At 32.6% G+C, this 25,786-nt stretch overlaps 1 long non-coding RNA gene across 1 annotated transcript; it reads right to left on the bottom strand.

The window, feature by feature from the left end:
- Positions 1 to 315: 315 nt before the first annotated feature.
- LOC123656306 lies at positions 316 to 24,811 on the bottom strand. Its single transcript, XR_006743515.1, has 3 exons — positions 24,742 to 24,811; positions 1,534 to 1,570; positions 316 to 329 (listed from the first exon to the last, which is right to left on the bottom strand). It is a non-coding gene; the product is annotated as an uncharacterized LOC123656306 (long non-coding RNA).
- Between the last annotated feature and the right edge of the window lie 975 nt (positions 24,812 to 25,786).

Raw genomic sequence — 25,786 nt, 5'->3', positions numbered from 1 at the left:
TAGTGCAGATATAAAATAAATTTAGATGCAATAAAAATATATTTACTAATGCAAAATACATATATGAGAGCATAAATAATACATAACCTTATTATAAATATAATATATAAATAATAAATAAATAAACGCCTTACGCTCAACGGTCCCAATCAGGATTTATTCCTGTCTCTTGGGTGCATTAAGCATAAACGCTCAGACCTTGGCAGCATCTGTATAGCCAATACAAATGTATGCCATGATCGAACCCGCAACTGCCAGAAGCAACAGCCGTAATCCAGCGCAGTGACCGTCGCGCTAACGCGTCTATGATCTTATGATGATGATGTAACCTTAAAAACAAACATAATTTTAGCGGTATAACAATTATCACGGCACAAATGGCTGTTTCAGTATAGTAAAATGGTAATCGCAAAGTAAATGAAATTTACCAGTGTCTATGCAAATGAGATCCTGTGATCGGAATAATAATTAATAGATAGATTTACATGATCGCGTTGGGTTTGGGTTGGGTTGAGGTTGAGAGACAGATTTAGGAATAAATTACACTATTTCTATCTTTCATTTGTTTTCTATGTATGTGTGTTGTAAGAAATAATATTTATAGTAGAGATGCAACGATTCTAATGGAGTATGTGTAGGTGTGGTAAGAGTAGCCCTTGTAAATAGTTACGTACCTAATGGTATGGTACAAATTTTTGTTACTGGTCTAGGCTTACATCCTCGTGTACTTGTCGTATCTAGGACAGCATGTCTTTACATTTTTTCTTAGATACGGATTTTTATGTACAAACAATCGCAAACGCCGAAATCGTTATCTATGGTAGGGAAATTGTAAATCAATCCTCAGTAGAACGATATGATTCCTCCAGTACGTTCTGTAGTAGAGAAATATTATATTTGCTAAATAAGTATTATTTTTTACACGATGAACGTTCTTGACGGATTTGAACCCGCTTCTTCTCAAAATGATTAATACACTCGATCCAACGAAGTGCCTCGGCTCTAATTTATATGTTTTAGTTTTTGCTATAGTCAAATGGTTAGAATTAGTAAAACATTAATTGCATTTTCTATTTAAGTGTTTTCTCGCTTTGGGCCTCTATAAAAGTGGGTGAAGTTTTATTTATATTTTTATACAATCAAGCTGAAATGTTTAACGCCATCTAGCGTCGTCCAGTTGAAACTGCAGACGCTTGCATATTCAGTCACGGTTTCGTTATGCTGAAATGTAGACACGTCGAAAACTTTTCCGCATACCTTCATAGATGGCGTTACTATATAATACATGTACTTGTATGTACTTGATACTTTTTTAATACCTAGCTAATTGTCCCGATGGCTTAATTACTTTAAGTTCATTTAAATATTATAAGTGCATTATTATTAAATATTTTTTTCATTTTCAGGTACGTGTGTGCGCTTTTCACAATATTTAATCTTAGAATTGGTTTTTCGGTAAGTCATAATCATACATTTATCTAAATTTGAATTTATTGCAATTTATAAGTAAATAAAGTACAAAACTATAAATACCTGAGTTCTGTACAAGTTGAGCTTTTGGTTATGATATCTGGAAATATAACGAACTATTTAATAATTATATTAATAATGTTAAACTTCATTCAACATCTATAATTTTTATTTTTAATTTTTAATTCGTATCCATATGTATTTAATAGGTATTATACGTGTACTTACCTGTTCGAGTAACGTGTAACCTCTGTCAAAACAGATTTTGCGTGAACAAAATAAATTAAATTCAGTATCTTATAAGCAATAAAGTATAAGCTATGTAGGTATTTTATTATAGTTTGATAAATGAATCATTTTGTTAACAGTTATGCTTAAGAATTCACCCTTTCTTATAAAATAAATTATCTTCAAAGCATTCACATAAATAATTTCGCTGTGACACACTATCTATTTAATAACAATATCTAAATTCTAAGAGTTTACAGTATAGAAAAATATATAATTTATTCATAAAATAGCTTTGTAAGTGAGTAGGGTAATGGCACCAGTGGTCAGCCTCATAACAACTTTTTGAAGTTTGGAAAGCTGGCATTTTTACAGGAGTCGTCGGATAATGAAACGTAGTACATGATTGGATTAATTGTTTATTATAGTTTTTAAACAACATATGTCAAAAACAACCTCTCTCTTTATAATATATATATATAAATTCAAACAAAATATGGCACTTTTTGCCAGTGGTCAGCCTCTAAAATCCAGTAATCAGCCTTGATGAACCCAGTGTTCAGCCCTTATAACTATGAATAAGCATGAGATCAAAATGAGTATTATTTATATCAAAATCAACAATATTATTTATATCTCTCTTATTTCTTATAGCTAAACAATCACAGTACTTATTTGTGTTCTTATTTTTCTAGAACTTAATCATTAAAACATCAATATTTATTTATAAAATAATCAACGACATTAGTATCTGTGCATACTTATATACTATGTAAATTTCTTTTAGGTTTAATACGCATAACACGAAAGAGAAAAGGGCCACTAGCAAATCTACTAATAGTACCTAGTAAAATCTATTTACAATCAAATAATCACAGCCATAATCTTCCTATTTTTGTATGTCTCAACTCTCAACGAAGATATCTATCTTGTACTCATATCTATCTAATCATCCGAACTGTTACTTGTAATTAAGATATACATTATTTCCCGGTACCCTATACACTTAGATTTTTTAACACACTTTTTTTATTTTCTTTGGATAGGGTTTCGTCAGTAGGAACTGAATCTCAAGATCTATTTTCCTTTTCCTTGTTCACTTTTTATTTACTTTACTAGTGCTCACGCTTACTTTTTTAATTCGTTTGGCTGCTATTTTTTCTGCGTGTTCTTTTTTTATTATTTCCCGTTTTAATTTTCTTTCTAAGATAGAGAAATCACTTTTCCAGTTTTGGGGCAAATCATAAAACTTGTTTCATCACCATTAAATATTCTCATAGGATCATCCAGTATATTCAGAGCATCGTGTTTTTTTAAGAACTCTGTCAAGTCTTAAAACCACTTTCTTATATATTCTTCTGTTATTACTGCTCGTCCCTTAGAAATTTCTTCAGCTGTTCGTATAGATAAGGAAGGGTATCTTCGAAAAAAGGATTTAAGCCATTTTTTTCCTGGTCTGTCATTTACGAAAGGATTAGGTCTTCCATCGGCCTTTACTATTGCTTGGACCGTATTTAATAAATTGTCAGTCTTTAAAGGAAACCCGCATTTTGTTAATTTTGGACACAAATCTACCAGTGCTTATTCTGCTTTATTAAAAATGGAATCTGGACCCATTTTTCTTGGACCTTCTGGGACACGTAGGTGGAGCCGATCTTGTAGTGTGCCTCCAAGAATTCCAAACGTTCTACTAGCCTCTCTTATCGGCATTCCGTTTCGTATGGCTTCGATGGTGGAAGAGAGCTTCTCTGGAGGATAAGTTTGTCTTGGCGACATTTTGGGCTAAAAATATCTTCTCAATTACTGAAATACAAACTACCTAAATACATTTTATAACCATTTGAGGTAAAACTAAAATGTAGTCTATCGGGGCTGAATACTGGATCAGCAACACCTAGTGGCCAGCCGCGTAAAAATAAAATGTTAAATGCGGCTGACCACTGGGTTTTTTGTGGAATATGAAAGAACATGCCTTACTAAATTTGAAAATTTTAATTTATTGGTTGTAATGACGCCTTTTCTCGCAATTTTAAAAATAATTCAAGAATCCAGTGAACAGCCCCGGGGGGCCGACCATTGGATCTTTTATAAAAAAGTAGTACCCAATGGTCAGCCCCTACAATATTTACTTAAATCAGCGATATTTTTATTCAAATTTAATATAATTCAATACATGAAGTACTACACAATGTCAAATTGCATAAAAGCCTATCACATTTAATAATAAAACATGTTTTTTCTTACCTTTTAAAAGAACACCACGCGAAGTAAAAAATATGGCGGACGTGACACTACTGCTCTTTTCAACCGCCGTCACCTGTAAGAACGGGTTTAAATCTCCCCCCTGATTCCCTGCCGCACCTATTGTGTGACATATTATTCAATGAGGAATCAAAGTTTCTATTTAGGTACACGTGATTCATTTATTCTAATTGTAGCAATATTTATGACCAATAAACGACGCAAAAGGCTGACCACTGGTTACTGGCTGGCCACTGGTGCTGTTACCCTATATTGTAAGTGAGAATATAATTTATATATTTTTTTTTCTAGTACAATGAGATTTCATGTTATTATTAACCTATTTACCCACTAAATACACGTTAATATTATTTTAAATTCGGTTTTGACAATTTTTTTTTTTTTTTAAATTAGTATGCAGTAAATGTTGCCAGTCACGGAATAAAATGCAGATTGACTAGTATTTAATAAAATAGGTTTGGTAACATAGAATATGTTTATTAATTCTAATCATGTCCCGTATTTAGTAGTATTTAAGGTTTGTACAATCTTACCCCATTTTCAAACTAAACAGCCTTAGCCGCGCCGCCCAACTTCAATTTGGCTTCAGAACTTAGAATTCATACAAATTAATAACAAGGATTCAATCCTACACTTATTATTAGCAATTATTTACAAGAATTTTGACGACGCGTTGGCTCAACGGACAGCACTGGTTTGTGGCGGTTGCGGGTTCGATCCCCGCACATGGCAAACGACACAGGAGAAATCCCTAGTAGGGGCCGTTGAGTGTGACGCTTTTATTTGTTTATTTAAAGTAAATTAAAATGAAAAAAAAAAATACTTTTTCTGTATTTAACTTTTATGCGGTATTTATTGAATAAAGGCAAAATAACGACGTATTTACTAGTAACAATACACTATACAAATGCTCAATAAGCAATTTGTGATGAGACACTCAAAGAAATACAGTCATGCTGTAACAGCAAATAACGAAATAAATTGTAATACGTATGTATTAGGTCAGGCAAAAACAGTTTCTTCGTATTTTATATAGAAGTAAGATTTTATAAAATTTATTTATATTAAAAAAAAATATATATATATGTACCATTTTGTTAGATAACTTGCCGCTAGGTAGTGACAGAATTCCGCTGCTGTAGATATGTTGGGATTTCTCGTTAAAAAATCGCGACAAGTAGTTTTGACAGTCTCCTCTTGATGTTAACTCTACACTACCTAAAGAATCTATAGAGATCGAAACAGATGGAAATCTGAGGGGCAAGCCTTTTCTGTTGATTAATTCTGACCGCTTATTTTTAATTTCTTGTTTAAGCGCTTGTTGACAGTAAAAATCCGAATTGATGGTTTTGCCCGGCGGTAGAAGCTCATAATTAATGATGCGCTTCCAATCCCACCATACACTCAACCTCGCCTTATTGCGTGTCAACTCGAGTTTTGCGATAGTCTGTTCAGCTTGACTGACCTTTGACTACGATCTCTTTCGTACATTTTATCGTAGGTGATCCATTTTTCGTCACCAGTGATCAATCTCTTCAAATAATATAGTAATAGTTCGATATTATTGAGTCTTAAGAGGTAATATATATGAGTACAGGTTCATTAGGTTTTTTCAGTGACATGATGTGGCACTCATATATCGAGTTTTTTGTATAGCCAGCCTTTTTCAATTGGGTTAAAACGGTTTTATGATAAATTCTCAGATTTTCAGCTATACTGTTAGTCAATTTTTTTAAAAATGTTGTGTAGTTTATCCGTAACTGGGTGACCACAGTGAAATGCATCTTTGACATCAAAACTTCCTGACTAAAAATGCTCAAACCAATTTACATTTATTGACACTGTATTAGGTCCATAAGCGCAAAAACTTTTTTTCGCGGTTTAAGAAGCATTTTTCTCTTTTTAAAGTAACAATTTAAAATGTTACTTTAAAAAGAGAAAAATGCATATTTCGGTGGACATTAAAACAAATGAAAAGTGGCGGAAAACTGCTTTTTACTTTTTAATTTCATTTTTAGAATGTCACCCTTTCATGGTATCAGAATCAGCCAGTTACAAACAGTTCAATGAATAAGATTTTATTGCAACTTTTTACCAGAAAATACAAAAATACTTTTTCCACGACCTATATTACTGGTACTTTGTAATAATACCTTATTTATGTATGGTCTTATGTGATATTATGATGGTCTTAAGATCTTTTGCCGCATGGTATCGACCGAGTAGAATAGCACCACCTCCTTTCTTCCCGTGGGTGTCGTAAGAGGCGACTGAGGGATAAACCTGGCTCAAAATCATCAGGGTCCTGGAGAAGGAAAACTTCATTTAAAACCTGTAATTGGGTCTCCGTCAAGCTTTCGTGGCATAGCTCTAAAATGCGAAAGACTCCTGCAGCCGAACTGACTCCATACGTATCGATTCGTCGTTCCTGTGGGTCTAGCCAGTGAGGTCGAGAGGGTGGCGCAGAACTTAGGCAACTCTACGTTTTCCTGAAGAGTGTCCTAGGCAACACAGTGTCTTTCTGACACTGTCTAAATCGTCTGCAATAGACGGAATAAGGCCAACGACGTATGGTCTTATGACAAACCATTCCATGAACGAATTTCAAATTCCCAGTAATGGGATTACATTTTGAACAATTTTAACAAAGAATATAAGTGTGCATTTTGTACGCATTTTACAGAATTTTCCTTCCTATTTCGTTCGTAATTTGTAAGCGGCGAAATTGCAGCGAACGTAGGCTTAATTTGTATATTAAGATGATAGTCAGAACGAGTTAAAGCTACTATTATCTACATTTAGATAATAGTTCAGATAACTAAAATAAGTAGATAACAGAGCAGCTATTGTTCTTAACCAAATACTAAGAACACACATAATTATAAAAATAATTTTTATGAATAGATATAGATTTCAGATCTTAATCGAGTTTTATGGTTAGATGTGGGTTAAAAGTAATTAGTTAAATACCTATACTTGCATGTGCATATATAGTGCGACACGCGTTGGCGCAACGGTCACAGCCATGGATTGTACCTGTTGCGCTGGCGGTTGCGGGTTCGATCCCCGCACATGAAAAACATTTGTATTGGCCATACAGGTGTATGCCATGGTCTGGGTGTTTGTGCAGTCTTTGTGGGTCTCCCCACCGTGCCTCGGAGAGCACGTTAAGCCGTCGGTCCCGGTTGTTATCATGTACCTACACCTGGTAGCGATCGTTACTCATAGTAGGGAATATATCCGCCAACCCGCATTGGAGCAGCGTGGTGGATTAAGCTCTGATCCTTCTCCTACACGGGGAAAGAGGCCTATGCCCAGCAGTGGGATATTACAGGCTGAAGCGTGACTTAATGCATATACGCATCTTTAACTGGTTTCACGACTATATCCGATATCTCCAGCAGTTGCTTGAAGGATTTCGCTTGTATATCTAGTTCCCGATTTGGTTGATTTATGGGTTGGTATCCAACCCAAAGTAGATCAGCGTGGTGAATTAAGCTGTAATCCTTCTACTACATAGAGAAAGAGGCCTTCGTCCAGCAGTGAGATATAACATGCTGAATCGTATCTGGCTTAAATAATAATATAAAGCATAGCAACATGGTATATATGTTAGTAATTATATGTCACCGCTTATTAAATATTGATAATTTCTAAACTGCTGGCTTTGAAATACACGGGCCGAAGACGGGCAGCAGCGTCTTCGGTGCGACAAAGCCAGTACTGCGGTCACCAACCCGCCTGCCCAGCGTGGTGACTATGGGCAAAACACATGAGTTTATGTTATTTTTGGCGTAAACTTGTGGAGGCCTATGTCCAGCAGTGGACTGTATAGGCTGTAATGATAATGATGAATGATGAATTTCTAAAATATATATCTATATATTAATACGTGAAGCAAAAACTTTGTACCCCTTTCTACGAAAATTGCGCAGATGGAGGAGTATGAAATTTCGTATACTTAGAGTTTATATAGAGAACGAGTGTAAAATGCTAATATATTTTTTAAATTATGCATAAAAATATATAATAAATCAATTAAACAAACTACCACATATTTGACACACAAACACGCATATTATAATCTCTGATCTAAAATAAAGTCTCTAGTCAAATTGAATAATTTTTAAAAAGGTTCTTTACTTTCATAATTTTTGATTTTATTTAATTAAACATTTTAATTATGGTCGAACTTCGATCTCTGGGCGACCACTAGTATATATGAAAATACTAAAATTTGTTATATTAAATTATTTGTCATTTGTTACAACTGAAGAAGTCTACTAAAAGGGTAGCTTAACCTGATCAATTTTATATTCATCATTTTACAAAACGGAAAAGTAACAATTTTGTGCTTTGTAGATTGATTGTAAGCTGAAGATACCAAAAATATTGTGGGTAATTAAATACAGACAGCTACATTCTATGTTAGTCCACTCAAATATGACATTTACGAAAGGTACAATGGTTCGTTAAAAGAGGCCTCTCTACTATCCTAAACTGACGTAACTAGGGCATGTAAATTTGTGTTAAGCCTGTTTACGCAAAGTAGATTACACCAATGAATTACTATCCAGTTTCTGTTTTTGTACGCCATTTTGGACCCAGTTAGACTTGGAATGGCCTTTGAAAACGGGGCATTAGAATATCTGGACTTAACGGGGTAATAATATTTACACTATCAAAAAGATATATGTATTGTGGTTTAGTGTTGTTGGCGTTTAATTTTGGTACTTGTTAAATTGGTTACCATTTAAATTTAATTTTTTAATCAGTATACAAATTTGTTTGTTTTATTTAAGATATACAACTTTATGTCATGTTATTTAACTTACAAGTTTTTGTTTTAAATTATATAACTAGGTCGGCAATCAAGCGTAGCGCTCACTTGGTAGTAAGCGATTACCGTAGCTTATAGACACAATAAAGCGAATAAAGTAAGCGATTACCGTAGCTTATAGACGTATGCAACGCCAGAAGTATCGCAAGAGCGTTGCCAACCTTATCTCTAATTACCCCCAGGAGCTGTGTTGATTACCATTATTCATCAACAAGTACACAACACTACTCGAAAATATTATTATTGAGATGTGAACTTCTGTAAGGTCGAGGTACTTCCCCAGTCGGCCTGCTCCATATTTTGAGCAGGAAATTTTCTACTGTGCCCTACCTCAGTTGAATCCTATAACCTCTAAAATATTTTTTTTAAACGAGATTTAAATTTATAACTTCAATCGGCCAAGTATAGACAGCTAAGCTTTTATAACTAATATTTTGGTTTATTAATCTTTAATTTAGTTTACTATGAGTAATTAATTTAATGATAACTAAGTCAAGGAGATTGTGGAATACTCTTAAGTCTTGGAGACAAAAGAATGTTATAAATTGAAATCTGTTCGTTGATTTTTTAGTACAAAAAGTTTTAGTTAGTTAAAGTTTAGAAGTTTTATGTATATAAATATCAATATAATAAAGGTACTAGTTAATTCACTTATAAATAACGCACACACACACACACACACACACACACACACACACACACACACACACACACACACACACACTACAGCCTAAAATCAAAATCAAAATCAAAAATAGTTTTATTCAAATAGGCTCCAAGAGCACTTTCGAATCGTCATTTTACAAATTAAAACTTTCGAAACTTTAATTTTGCCTATCGCATTCCACTGCTGGACATAGGCCTTCATAAGTTCGCGCCAAAAATGGCGTGAACTCATGTGTGTTGCCCATAGTCACCATGCTGGACAGGCGGGATAGTGACCGTAGGGTTGGCTTTGTCGCATCGAAGACGCTGCTGCCCGTCTTCAGCCTGTGTATTTCAAAGCCAGCAGCAGGATGGGTATCTCGCCATCAGTCTGCTTTTTAAGTTCCAGGGTGTTAGTGGAACTGTGGTATCCTCGCCTCTTACGACACTCACGGCAGGAGAGGGGGTGGATATATTCTGTACTCCCTATACTTTATGGGAAATAAACCGGATTTAAAAGATATAAAAAACAATTATTGGGTGCTTATTTTTTAGTATACGACAAATGACAGTACGGTGTTTTAAATCGGATTCACCGTTTTAATGAAAAATAAATTATTATTAGCGAGTAATTATTTATTAGCGAGTCATTCCCAATACAAGTGTCTCTGACTACTTACTAGGAAGATTCGGTGATGCTTTGTACTAGAGATTATAGAAATAAATGTTTTTTTTTTTTATAAATGAATAAAATCTACGATATTAAGCGGCAACAATACGTGCAATAAGTACCTATATCTGTACTAGTATTAAAAAGCTGAAGAGTTTGTTTTGTTTGTTTGGTTTTTTGAACGCGCTAATCTCAGGAACTACTGGTTTGAATTGAAAACTGATTTCTGTGTTGTATCCATTTACCGAGAAAGAAATATAATATTTTAGTACCTTTATTCCTCATTTTAACGCAGTTAAAATCGCGGGGCACAGCTATTAATTACTACTTTATATTTTGAAGTGATGGACGATCGAATTTGACTTTAATATTACATTTTTATTTTTTATTTAAAATTTTAATGTCCTTTATACACCATTCATTCATTCTCTAGGTTTCCATTTATATTTCTGTTTTAGAAAAGATGATCCACTTTGCTATTGTCTTACTTCTTATAAAATGGTCACACAGTTGCAACGGCGTGCCTTTAGACACGCATTGAATACAAACATGAGAATGACGTAGTAGTATCTAACTTATAGTGCAAGAAATATTAAAAAAATAAATAAATAAACGCTTCACACTTAACGACCCCCAGCAGGATTTTCTCCTGGGTCAGGGATCCGAAGACACACAATACACAAGTACAAACGCTCAGTCCATGACAAACATCTACATATATCATCGTCATTATCATCATCATTATCATCATCATTATTGTAATCATCATTTCAGCCTATCACAGTACTGCTGGACATAGCCCTCCACAAGCTTGCGCCATAAATGGCGTGAGTTTATGTGTGTTGCCCATAGTCACCACGCTACGCAAGCGGGTTGGTGACCGCAGGGCTGGCTTTGTCGCATCGAAGACTCTGGTGTCCGTCTTTGGCCTGTGTATTTCAAAGTCAGCAGTTGGATGGTTATCCTGGTATATGATGGTTGTCACCGGTCGGTTTTTTTAAGTTCCAACTGGAACTGTGTTATCCCTTAGTCGTTTCTTACGACACCCACGGGAAGAGAGGGGGAGGCTATATTCTTTACTGTCGTAACCACACAACACATCAACATCTATATGGCCATTACAAATGTTTGTCATGGCTTTTTAAGTATCATTAGCGTGGTCAGTGAGTCCATATGTCGTCTGATGACCCTGAGAATATAAACAACAAATCACTTTCCAAAATCAGAAAATATTGTTGGATATTTGAATTAATTATGAATATCGATACTTAAATAAAGCTAGTGTTTGCTAGATTGCTTAAACATTTAAATGTGTTTTTAGATAACACATTTATTGAACTTGTTTGATATCATGATTTGGATCAGTAACTTTAATGAGTTTTTAAACACGGCGTAGGTCGAACCACAAGTATTTCCTATTGTCCTTTATATTTTTAAGTCCCTTTGTTTGGTTGCCATTGAAAGACAAGTGATAGCTTGCGAAGGGCAAATATTTTATCAAGGGATCTACAGTGTGAATTGTTTGTCTCAGGTGTTGGGCTGACTTCCTACATTTACGGTATTTTTTGTCGTTGTGTTTGTTTTCGTCGCGTCACATTTTATGTTCAATGTAACTTGAAGATAATGCTATTTTCAAGGAGTTGTTGGAATTTATTTAGTGTTAGCTGTTAGGTCGTCAAATGACAGTGTCTTTAAAAGATTGTTTAGTAGTGGCTTAGCTTCGGAGCAAAATAATATTTACTTATTTTCCCATTAAAATGTTGCTTTGCTAAAGTTTTGCTTACGGTTTCGGAGCTAACAGTCATTTTAAAGACTTTTATTTGAATTCGGGATGACTATTTGAATATTCTGAAATAATTAACTTAACCTCTTTTTAAGTTATTTTTTAGAATAGCTTTTTTTGAATTATTACCACAGATCTTAAACAAAGTTAATCGAGTAACAAGCGTGCGTGACTGTAAAATTTATATCAAATTTAATTTAAACTATACCAATTTTTTAAATTACCTACCTAGAAAAATATTTTATATTTTTAAAATATTTTTAATTAGCTTAATAAACGCAGTTACATTATATTTTTCAGGTTTTATTTGTTAGTGTTTTTTGTTTTTGTTAAATTAATTTTAATTAAAAAAAATGTTAAATTCGTAAAAAAAGAATTGCTTGGAAGTGGTTATCCGGTCCTTACCGATTAATAGTCCCAACGCACCCAATACTTAGCCCAAAGTTACACCTACGTAATAAAATTGACGCAGGTTTTATCGTTTTGTAATGCGCGCGCAGCACTAAGCATGCACTCCCTACTCCGCCGGCAGTTGCCAGCCGGGCCGCACGCTTCTTCTTCCCGACATAAACATTAACCTCCAAAACAAAACACGACCCTGGCTGGAAACAATCCGTATCGTGGCAAAAATTTAAAAAAAAAAGAAATAAATTTTCCGCGCCACAGATTTCTAATAAGCTGACACGCTTTCGCGCCAAAACACCTGTCAATCTGTCAACTTTATTTAGTGCTAATAAAACGCGAAGCAATAATACGGTGTTACTAGTTTTTAATTACGTGTAAGGGTGGTTCGACGGTTTAATTTTTAAATGTTGTCACTTTTTTGTTGTCAACGTGTAATATGTGAGTATGTTAAAAAGCTAAGAATGTAAGCTTACGTAAGGTCTGCGGAGAAACTGTTTAAATTGTCGATATTGTTATCCTGTGTATCCTCGAAAGCGGTCCTTTGGGATGTATTTTCCAGTCGGAGAAGTCCCTATATTTATTCAGAAACTACTTTTTTGTTTTCTTTTATAGCCTTCGTGTATTCCTACATTTACGAAACCTTAATCTTGAATGAAAATCTTAAAGGAATTTATTTTTTAAGGAAATTTTATCGTGCACTATCTAAAGGGGATCAGTAAAAGTAATTATAACGGCTCACATTAAAACTTTTTTAGTCAAAATTTCATTTTTTTTTAGGAATAATAGTAATAACGACGTACTGTGATATTTTCTGGTATACGTATGTATGAAACACATTGACATTTTTTAAAAACTTTTTTGTTACTACTAATGAAATTATTAATTTAAATAAAATAATATTTTATTATTTTCTGTTATATTTTGGGTTTTGATAGGTTTCAAATTTTTTCTTTAAGTTCAAAACTGTATAACGTTTTGTCATGAGTTTAAAATTTCAATATGTAGGTAAACTATTTATTTATTTATCTACAGTGAGAAATAATTGCTTTATTATGTAGACATCGATATTTTTAGGCTTTTTGTTAGGATTTTTTTAAATATTTAACTCAAAATTATAGGCGTAGTAGATTTGAAGATAATGGAAAGTTGGGAGTGGCAAATATTTACTTATTTCCTTGTGAAACTTTTATTCAAAATATTTATTTTATAACATAAAATTTACCTCTTACTATAATTCAGTAATAATAATTTTGATTTGATGTTATACTTATACTTATAGTTGAGACTGTTTTATATCATTGTTCCTACTGAATTTAGCTCAAGAATTATAGAATTTTTTTTTTCGAAGTAGCGTACTGATTCATTCATTCTGATCATGTATTTTATATATACCATGTATATCATGTAAGCTTACCAAATTACAACTAAAAAGAATTAAGTAGATTCGAAGCCAATGGCTGTGATAAGCGGAAATACATACACGAGTAAGTCTGTAGGGTTTCCTTAATTCAGAGTTCAATGAGCTTAGCAAAAACGAAGCTAAATAAATTTATTAATATTAAATAATAATTTTCATCATCATCATCATTACAGCCTATACAGACAGTCCACTGCTGGACATAGGCCTCCACAAGTTTACGCCAAAAATAACGTGAACTCATGTGTTTTGCCCATAGTCACCACGCTGGGCAGGCGGATTGGTGACCGCAGTACTGGCTTTGTCGCACCGAAGACGCTGCTGCCCGTATTCGGCCTTTGTATTTCAAAGCCAGCAGTTGGATGGTTATCCCGCCATCGGTCGGCTTCTTAGGTTCCAAGGTGGTTGTGGAACCTTGTTATCCCTTAGTCGCCTCTTACGACACCCACGGGAAGAGAGGGGGTGGCTAAATTCTTTAGTGCCGTAGCCACACAGCACTAATAATAATTTTACTTTTGCCAAATTATAATAAATTATCAATAAATTAAAAGGTGTACCTCTACTTGTAAGCTTTGTCTTAGTATTAATACAAAAATGACAATGTTGGTCACATTCCAGAAAACTTGAACACAATATGGCATAAGGAAAAGTTTTTATTACGCTTAAACAACTGTGACCTCAATATTAGAAGAAATAAATGGGAAATATGTTGGAATTAAAAAAAAAAAACATTATTATAAGTCACCACTTAGTTCATTTTTAAATAAACACATTTATTAATTATAATTGGTTTTGAAATAAATGCCGAAGTCAGTCTATTCTTATTTTCTTTTTTAATATTTAAAATAGCGGTAAAAAAATTCATATTCAAATTAATTTATGAAAGGCTCGAGCTTTGGACCAACATTTTCCCTTTAGTGAGTTAAATCTAGAGCTCCTCGAGCCTAGTCTTAGATACATCAGTCTTTACTTTAGGATACTCGTCGTCTTTTGCAAATTGCAATTTTGGCAAAGAATATAATTATAATTGTTTATAATAAGTTTTTATTGAACAAATTAAGGGTTTTAATTTTAAATTCGCATTATATCACTGACGTGAAAATTCCATTCTTTTATAATGAATGACTGGAACAACCTAAAAATCTTACTGCCTACGTTTATACAAAATGAAGTATTCCGAAACAGCCTGTAAACAGAACACAGGGCTCTTCTTTTGTGCCGAAGTCAAAGGTCTGCTCGCCAGTTTATTACGGTTGTTGTTTATTTCATATCGATTATTCGATTCAAGAATACATTCCAAAATAAATAAATATATATTGAATTCATTTTTCGATATAAATATAGAAGACCGATAGTTTATGAAAAGATATAAAATTTTATAATTACTGTTGCGGAAATTGTTGTCAGGGTTCCAGAACCCTCGTCAAGAAACCCTAAATAGCATTGCCAGTATCATAACTTCTTCAACACGAAAAATAACTATTTCAAATCTAAACGTAAACTATCATAAAATTCGACTTTGTAAATGGAGCTCTAATAAATCTGACGGGCCATTCTCAGGACAGCTTTAACAAAATTGGTTAATCTATCAACCTTCCTTATCTTTGGGATTTGATAGGGTTGGGTAATGTGTTTAGGGAAATGTCGCTATATAGAAAATTAAATAAACCAGTAAACAAGTTAATTTGGAGAAAACAGTCATTAATTATCCGCTTTAGCGATGTCTGTTCATAATATAATATCGGAAGCAGTAATTAACTTAAATGAGAAAGTAGTTATAGTACAAAACTAACATTAGTCTCATCATCATATTATTGTAAATTGTAGTAAATAAATTATACTTGTTCAAGTAGTCAATAATAAAGAATATTGAATTTTGGCACATTAGAAAAAAAAAAAACAATTTTTATAGAAAATAAAGAAAAAAATTTAGTGCCAATGCAAAATGCCAATGTAGTTTGCAAAATTTTTACAATAATCTATTATTGTAAAAATTTTGCAAACTACATTGGCATTTTGCCTTTTCTCAATTAAAGCAAGTCGAGTTTTAAAATGTAGAACGTTTTACCACGCCAAGGGTAAGAAAAATTTACTTATTAGCAACTAGGGCTTGAAGTTAATAATAAGAAATAAATAAAGTCCATTTGGACTCCCGATGATTACAATTACAAGTAGAATTAAAAAAAATTAAAACTACCATTTATCATTAAGTGGTGAAAATAACTTAACTTTTAAGGATAATTAAAATTCTAATTTGTAAAATGACGATTCGAAGTTATCTTTAAAGCCTATTTGAGTACGAGAGCTTATTACGAAATTTTTTGTTATGTTATCCAGTATAATAACATATTATGTCGATATAGTACGCGTAAACATATTATGACGGAAAGATATATTGTCAACGTATGCGTGAAATCAACAATTTGTGGGGTGATAGACCTTTGTGGGGAAATAGACATTCGCGTGGAATATGGTTTGTCTATGACATACACTTATTGTGTATAAATTCCTATTTTAAAAACTAGTCTTAAAATAAATTTGTTTAATTCGAAGATAGGAATTGACAGTTACAAAGAAGTGCCAAACTAACATTTACTTTTACAAAACATCTTTTGTGTCATTTTATATAATTTTATGTCCTTGAAAGTAAAAAATAAATTGTATTTTTATACTTATATACTAGTATATGATAACTTTGCCCAAATTTAACTTGCCAATTTCTCTAAAAAATATTAAACTGTAAAAAATCGTAGATTTTTTTATCGAATAGCGTTAAAAATATAACCGTTTCAATTTTCAATTTCCTTTCAAAGATTGGACCATGTCGTTAATACATCGCGACCCAGTCGGCAAGGCTCTCACAAGCACCTGGCAATCCAATATCGTCTGTAAACAAAGGGCGTGTGTTCAAGTCGAAGGTTTATTACGAGGCGGATCACGTACGAATCGAGATAGGCTGCCAGATGACGATACTATTTCGATAAGATTTTTATATTTTACAGATACGTAAGTCTGTTTCAATTGTATTTGTGAATCGCTTAACACAATTCTAAGAAGTAGTTCTTGATGGAATTGTTGAGTTATTTTCAACTTCTGTAAAATGTACATATATACATATATGTCATCATTAATTTGTCCGTCTAACACAGAATATTTTAGTGGACATTTTGTATGTTGTCGATAATCACTGAGGAAGAATCACGGAAAGTAGCACAACTTTACAGGATATCACACGCATAAACAATACTGTTTTCTGCTTGCGTTTCGTTTGTATCAAAGAAAATTTTTGACAATTTCTTTGAAAACTATTTCACGAAAATGTATGTGAAAATTATCTTAAAGTTACATTTAATCCGTTTTTGGAAAGCGAATTTCTACTTTGTTTATATAAAATACAAAATACAAAATAGTTTATTGATAATAATAAGTTTTAACAAACAAATCGCAAGGGCCCCTGTAATGGGTGGTGTCCCGTATTACTGGGTATCCCGCTTAACCAACAAGGCTTACAATATTAATCAATATCACACAAATAATAATCAAATAAAGAAAAAAATTATAATTTTTATGCGTGTGTTCATTTGTGTGTGTGTGTGTGTATGTGTGCGTGTGTGTGTGTCTGTGTTGTGTGTATAAGTGTGTAAGTAAGTGATTAAACGAGTGAAATATAGAAATATAAAAGAAACCCCAGAATTAGATTAGGTATGGGACGGTTAAACTGGAACAAGATGGGAATAAATAAAGTAAATATCATACTATATACCATGATAAAATTTATGAAATTTTAGTCGGGTATTTAAGAAATAAATAATCCAAATAAATGTAATAATAATTGAGTTAGGTAGCAAACGAAAAAAACTGACTTCAATTACATCGACGAGTAATACAACGTAAGTAGATGAAAAAAATAACAAATACACTAGTCGTCACTACGATTTTCGGAGTTTCTCCTCGGTTTCCCTGGGATGCCATCATTAGATCGTGATTTTCTTATCATGGTACTATCCTTGCAATATTTCCTTTCCGACAAAATAAGAATTATCAAAATCGGTTAATAAATGACGAAGTTATCCACAAACATACATTTAAAAAAATATATAGGTCGAATTGAGAAACCTGCTTTTTTGAAGTCGGTTACAAAAAGGGTATTCTGGTACCATTGAAAGCCATAAAACTAAATGGAGGGATGAAAAAGATACGGTAAAAAGTATCAACTAAAAATAGTGATTTCGAATCTTAAGTTAAATATAGAAAAAAATGTATATTCAGCGTTGAGAAATAATTTGATTTCCAGCGAGCTGTTTTCAGAGACAAATTAAAGCTGTGCGATGCCAACGCTCGTCGAATTGACGTGTTTAATATTTTTGAAACGTGAAAACGAATACAATTTAGTAATGAATGAATAAATATTTATTCAATTGCATGTATTCATTTGCAATCTTTACTTATTTTATTGCTTTTTACGTATTTATATTATTCAACAAATTGTATAAACTATACAAGTTTCTTCATCTATTAAATCATCTCCTGGTGCGTAAAAAATATTTTCGTTCGTTAGATCATCATATCAGCCTATCGCAGTAAGCTGCTGGACATAGGTCTCCCCGAGTTCGTGCTAAACATCCCAGTTTTCCGCAATCCTCATCTAGTCTCCACCAGCAATTTAACATATTAGATTGTCGGTCCAGTGGGCCGCACCTGATAGCTATCGTTACTCATAGTAGGGAATATATCCGCCAACCCGCATTGGAGCAGCGTGGTGAATTAAGTTCAGTTCTTTCTCCTACATAGTGAAAGAGGCCTATGCCCAGAAGTGGGATTTGACAGCCTGAAGTGTATTGAAGAAAATTACTCTATACGCAAGATAATCATCCACAGTTTCTGTTGGATTGAGTTTGGTACACCTTAAATTACCAATTATCTCATACAATTAGCTAGTTTAAGCCGTATCATGTTGTAAAGATAGGTAGGTAAGCCTTTCTTATGAGCAACTTTTTCGTTGTACATAAATGCTCATGGGCTGAGATTAAATTTAGAATAGTGTTTCAATTATTGGTTTTAATTTTTTTTTCATATTAGGTTAGATAAATCTGATTCGCATTAATTAAAAAAAAATCCTTATTATGCGAGAAGTACGGTTGACCGAAAATTATATGCATTTATTCTTAACGATTATGCGTAACGATTGTTGGAAAACAATATCGATGCCAGTGGAATTGTAATGAGCATATTAAAAATACATTGGATTGGGGATTGGGGATTGGGTCGGCAACGCGCTTGCGATGCTTCTGGTGTTGCAGGTGTCTATAGGCTACGGTAATCGCTTACCATCAGGTGAGCCGTAAGCTTGTTTGCCGACCTAGTGACATATAAAAAAAAAAAAATATAAAAAAACAGTGTTTACTATTAGTCTGTCTATTTTATTTGTATCAGTATCAAAATATATTTTTAGTTTTTGCATGTAAATTAACAGTTAATAGTTGTAAAGTCATAAACTAGCTCTTCGTTACGGCTTCGCTCAAGTGGGCTATATGATTATGATAGTCGCCTAAATCATTTAGCGAAACGTAGCATTCCTAAGGTAACAAAAATCTAATATTTTCCTCTGTATAATATTAGTGTATAGTATAAATGACAATTACTAATTATAATGGAGCTTAAAAATTGCGTTAATTCTTTGAAATTTAAGAAAATTATTCAATTCTATAAATTTGTTTTTAGCCAATGCTTTCCCTTTTTTTTACGTGAGGAAAATCCTTCATTGATACCCTCGAGCGCGGGGGCGCCAGAGGGTAATGTCAGACTCCTACTGACTAAAAAACCACCACGTGTGAGCAGTCGTCCGCCTGGGTAGGGCGAGATGGGTTCGCGCTAGCATTCGCCACTAAGTTAAGCCTTCTACAATGTTCAGACTCTTAGTCTAACGTAAAAATATTCTAAACTGAAGGAGTAATCCCCAAAACTAGCAATTTTAAGCAAAGCTTTTTTGAATATAAATGAACCTAGACTGCTTCTAAAATCCTCACGGCTAGGCAAAGGCTCTTATAATATGAACAAACACATTTCCACTATGGGTTAATGGATTATAAAAAAAACCAATCAATTTTTATTACCGGCGATATAAGTATTACCAAAGCTGAATTTTGCTAGCGTTATTGTATAAAAAAATTGTTAAGTTTGTCTAAAACACCTATTAGTTGTCTTTATAAAGTTAAGTAGTTAAAGTAGTTTTTAATTAAGTTACAAGTTTTCAAAGTTTTTGAAATAGAAGCACTGAAATTTAAGTTCGACTTCAATATCATAAAAACTTCAACTATTTTTTTTATTTCTTTATTGAAATTGCTACATACACACACCTATACATATACCACACCTATTTATGTCAGTACAAACTGACAATTTCCATTTCAATGAGTTTGATACCTTTTTTGAGAGGTACTTCTAAGTTGGGTTAGCAAATTCCTTGAATGATATATTACATGTCGACCGTAGCGGTATCAAGATAGGTTTTGTATGTATGGGCTGTTTTTGACCTCTGACAAAGACATTTTTTCAACATATACCATTGTTGAAAAACCAGAATCTTGTCAAATTTCAAAACAGATATAGCAATTATAATAATTTTATGAAGAAAAAAAAATTAAACTCATGTAAGTACTCGTAGTTAGGTACATACTCGTATACTAAGAAGAATAGCCTTTGTTTTATATACTTAATATACATATAAAAGTCTTAAATGTTCTAGTACAGTCCCTTAGCCTAGAAGATATTCAGAACGCTAGGTACGCTAATGTTTTCTTTAACAGTTGAACGAGTTTTTATCGATTTTTAGATCAGGAATAGCCTTTATGCATTTAGTAATTTATGATTTTCGATTTTACTTATACTGTTTTGACAATCTTAGTTTGTTTTAAATAATAACATTAAAAAGTTTATTTTAAGTTACTAATTTTATATAATAAAAAAAGTGTGTGCTTCAGACCATACGACTGATTACTACAGTTTTAAATATACCCTGTAATATATAGTATTTTTATACATGAAAACATAAACGGACTATATATCCTAACTATGCTTAGTATCGAACACAGAATGGTTTTTAAAACAAGTATAATTATATGTTCTTTTTTATTTATTTATTGGTTTCGATAGTTTTATTGGTAGATTTCATCGCGGCGAATTCATGTCGGTTTCATATGCAATAATATTTAAACATGGTTGTCAAGTATCTCATCATGGTTGTCATGGTTGTCAGTACCTATGTTTCCGGAAAACTGTAACCTGGGGATCTTTAAGTCGTGAGTGAATAGGTTACTTCTAGGTAAGCGTGCTCCATCTTAGAACGCATTTTCACTTATCATCATGTGAAATAGTGGTCAAACGCAAGCCTATAATTGTATAAAAAAATAGCTAATGCTTTATAGGTATATATGTATCCTACGACTGTAGAGATTTTGATTAACACGATAAAAATTTCGAAACTGGAACGCAATACCCTGAATAAAACAATAAACAAACTTTATAGCTTATAATCTTATCATTCAGATATCATTACAAATCTTAGCTGTAGTTAAAGAAAATCTATTAAATCTATTAGTCTTCGGCCTGCGTCTTTTAAAGCGAGCAGTTGGATGATTATCCCACCATCGGTCGGCTTTTTAAGCTCCAAGGTGTTAGTGGAATATCAGTTGACTTTCACATATCACACAAGCATTAAATTGCTTACCTTAGAAACGGATGACTGTGTGTGTATATTAAATATATATATATATATATATATATATATATATATATATATATTCCATTCCATTCATGTTGTAAGCCTGAGCATGCTAAGATAGATACATTGTTTCTAACTTCTATTTTTGCCTTTTTCTAGTATTATTTTGGCAACTGTGAAACGTCTAAAAGAAACTTTGGTACTGTGTTGCCAACGAATTCGTATTTTATTAAATTGGAATGGTTGTCATATTCATTCGCATATATTATAAATAAATATTTTATAGCAGACACGCACATTCACAGTCGTCGATGTAACTGTTAGCTGATATAGCTACATAATTTTTCTGATAAATATACATATAAATATTACTTATATAGATAAATACATACATCACACCTAGACTCAAGGCGGTAAACGAACTAAAAACTCCCAGAGGAGAAAGGAGGGTTACTGCAAATAGCGGAAACGGACTAGTCAATTATGACAATAAGGTAAAGAAGTCTATTTGTTTATTGTACATTTTAATATAAGTCATTGAGTTCGATTTTGTTATTATGCGCTCTAAGGAAAATTGGTTTATTGAGAAATGTGTATAGAGTATAAAAAATTGATGAATTAGCTCCGTTTAACCGCATGCAACGTGTTTCAATATTATATGCTTACTAGTTACTATCTTCATTAATATTAGACCATTATTGTCAACTAATAGACATTGAACTCTGCTGATTAGATCAACAGTGATCATTGTTTTAATAAACGTCATTTGTTTTAATAATACTTGACAAAAAAAAACTGTGAAATTGTATATAGCCAAAAAATATACCGAATTAAGAGACACAAATTGATTAGCTGTAATAGTTCAAACAGACTGTACATAATTTATTTTTAACGACTATTCTTTTTAGACATAAAATTTGAGTTATCAAAGAGGGGAATATGAAAAAGTAATTACTAAGTTTTATATAACAGGTTGACAAACGTCGTCACGATATGTCTTTAGTAAAATTTACGTCTCAAGTTGGTTCAAAATTTTAATATGATGCAGATTTGTAAAGTAGGACAAACTCCTCGTAAAAAATCTATTTATAAAATTAAAATTTTATTTTAAATTGTATTTAAGTTTATTAAAATATTTGAAATTATAGTTTTGATCGAAGTAGCGTGAAATCGGAATTCGACTGAAGTGTCAAATCAAAATGCAATCAATATTTAAGATTTACACTAAACATTATTTTTTATAATTTTGGATTGAAAATAATGGTGAGTGAAGTTGTAAATAATATTTTTGAGAGTCTAGGATATAAAAAATTGTTATTATGTACTGTTAGATATATAGGTAATAATAATTATAATACACAGTATAAATGACCATGAGAATATATTACGAAATATTTATGAATATACTGTGGTGTACGATTTATCCAAGTAACCTAATATTGATGTGGAAAGCACAATTTAAAATTATAAAATCTGAAAATTTATATGTTCTTATTCAAATAAATGTCCATTTTATATTTGTAAAGTTATACAAAATTCACATATGAAATACTCGTGAACAAAAAGATTTGACTTATTGTTTCCGGCGTCAAATTGTGACATTCGACGCGCGAGAATTGTCCGCGTAGGAATTGTCCACTCGGGTAGAATTGCTCGCGACGGTGAAATTGCTGAAGCGATTGTTGTCGCGAGAGACTCGTTTGTCAAAACTGCAAACTTAACGTCGCTAACGCTTCGTAGTTGCAACTGTTTGAATACCGTTCGAATAAAATTTAGTTCACAGTTGTTTCAGTTTTAATATCCATTGAACTACTGTTAATATATGTTTTCATTTTAATTGGGTTAGTATGAAGTATAAACAAATGACTACGCTTTAGCTGCTACGTAATGCTCTTTTTCAATTCTGTTTAGTAAAAAAGTTGTAGCACTGCATTTCTTAAAGTCTGACAAGACTAAGCTTGATTAGGAAATTGACTGATAATAGAATAAAAACATCTGGATCAAAACAAAACAAAAAAAAAAAAACATTTTAATTAAAGAAAATTGGTTCGCGTTATTTAGTAAGCTGTACTCTCTAAGTACACAGTTGGTTGCATTGTGAATCCACACATATCCTACATACATGTTATGTAACAAAACAAGTTACATAATGTCTTCAGCTAAGTATAAATTGCTTTTCAATTCGCCTGATGCCAATATTTGGTTTAGTACAGCTTTATTACAGGATTGAACTTGAACTATATTTGGAATTGCATAAAAATGTTAAGATCTATATTTATCTACACACGTTGTACGTAACGGATAAAATTATCTTTTACTATTTTTTTTACATTAAAAATAATATTTCAATCATATTTTTTGATTCAATTAATTCGCTTAAACAAAAGTCACAAAGTGTTTTAACAAACTATAATTTGAGAACTATAATTGACAAATTGTCTTGGGTTACCCGATCATATGACTAATATTGAATTTACCATCCCACGGTATGGTAAACTTTTATTCTACGGGACTTTTTTAATAAGTTCATAATTACCGTTATAGTTTAAAACTCCACGGTATGCTGTAATTGCTTGGCAACCCATACAATATATAAGCACCAATGCAACATATAAATTATTATATTTATAATTTAAATTTTTTAAAATAAAATTAATTAATATGATTACTGAATTGAAAAAGTCTGTAAATGTCAAATCTTGTCATCAGAATCAGGGCCGGGCCGTGAGTTTAGGGGGCACTGGACTAATACTACTTAGGGGCCCACTTAATTTGACAACGATTGAGATGAGTGTGTAAGGCAGCCGAACATTTTAACTGTTAATTTGAAGCACCAACACCTGAACGTTGACTTGAATTAAATGAATTGAATGAGTTTGATAAATCGTAGGAACCGCAGGGTTGCAAACCATACGATCTGTTTAAATAACAAAATTATGGATTCTTTCGCATTATCGTCTATATTTTACTTTAACTTGACTTAGCTGGGGGCTCCTTGATTCCATGGGGCCCTGGGCTGAATCCCAAAAAGCCGTATGGTAGATTTGGCCTTTATCAGACCGTTGTTGTTTTTTGGTCTGTTAAAAAAAAGGAGTAGCAGAATGGCACAGTTAATTTAAGAATTCAAATCATCTCTCTATAATGAAAAATTTAAAAAATAACTAAGTCATTTAATTATATTTTCATAAAAATCTCAAAATTCATTAAAAATAAAAATAAATCTAAGCGTATGCACACATTCATTTAAAATTCGCATACAATATTACACGATATCGATATGTATAATTCGCATAGTACTTACATTTTTTTTGTTAAAATTTCTCCTATCGCCGTACCTTGTTCACACTTCACTAAGCCCTGTAAATGGTTGTGAGAGTTGAAATTAATTCGTCAGCACACGTAGTAGATTTGGCCTGACGCCAAGTACTCGTATCAACGTGATGTGTTCCCTATTAATAATGCGATTTACCTGATTTAGTACGGATATAGATAGTTAAATAATTTCATCATCATCATCATCATTACAGCCTATACAGTCCACTGCTGGACATAGGCCTCCACAAGTTTACGCCACAAATAACGTGAACTCATGTGTTTTGCCCATAGTCACCACGCTGGGCAGGCGGGTTGGTGACCGCAGTACTGGCTTTGTCGCACCGAAGACGCTGCTGCCCGTCTTCAGCCTGTGTATTTCAAAGCCAGCAGTTGGATGGTTATCCCGCCATCGGTCGGCTTCTTAAATAATTTACTCGTATCTAATTATTTTGTTATTTATTTTGTTACAAAAAAATAGCAGTCCCGGCGAGCTTTCTACTGCTATATTTTTTTCATGACGCTCTCCTAACAATAATGAACATTTAAAAAACAATTTGGATAAGTCTTTCGGAAGTAATGCATGCACATACATTTCGGTGATTCATTGAAGATAGGTAAAAGAAAAGTGCTTAACTGTTTAAGTGTGTGTAATAACTATATGTATAAATATGTTTAAGGATAGCACACATAAAGTGTCAAATTAATGTATTATTAATACAGACGACTGACTATACAATAAATATTAATATTCGAGAACGAAATATTTAATAACTAACGAACTTATAACGAGCCGGAAAATCGATTAGTTACCGAGTCATATATTTAATTTAACTTGAGAAATAATAATGCGAACGACATTTACTATCTAAGAGCGTTTACTTTACGATAATAATTATTTTTGACAGTTTACAGGTCAATTTTATTTGTGAATAATCAGAAAATTTACTAACTATTTTACTTATTGCATATTACTATTCATATGTTTGGTTTTTAAACGTAACTTATGAACATAATATATAAAGATTTTAATA

The sequence above is a fragment of the Melitaea cinxia genome, chromosome 9 (assembly GCF_905220565.1).
Source record: "Melitaea cinxia chromosome 9, ilMelCinx1.1, whole genome shotgun sequence".
NCBI classification, from domain to species: Eukaryota; Metazoa; Arthropoda; class Insecta; order Lepidoptera; family Nymphalidae; genus Melitaea; species Melitaea cinxia.
The sequence above is the reverse complement of the archived record's forward strand: the minus strand, read 5'-3'. Positions and strand labels throughout refer to the sequence as shown.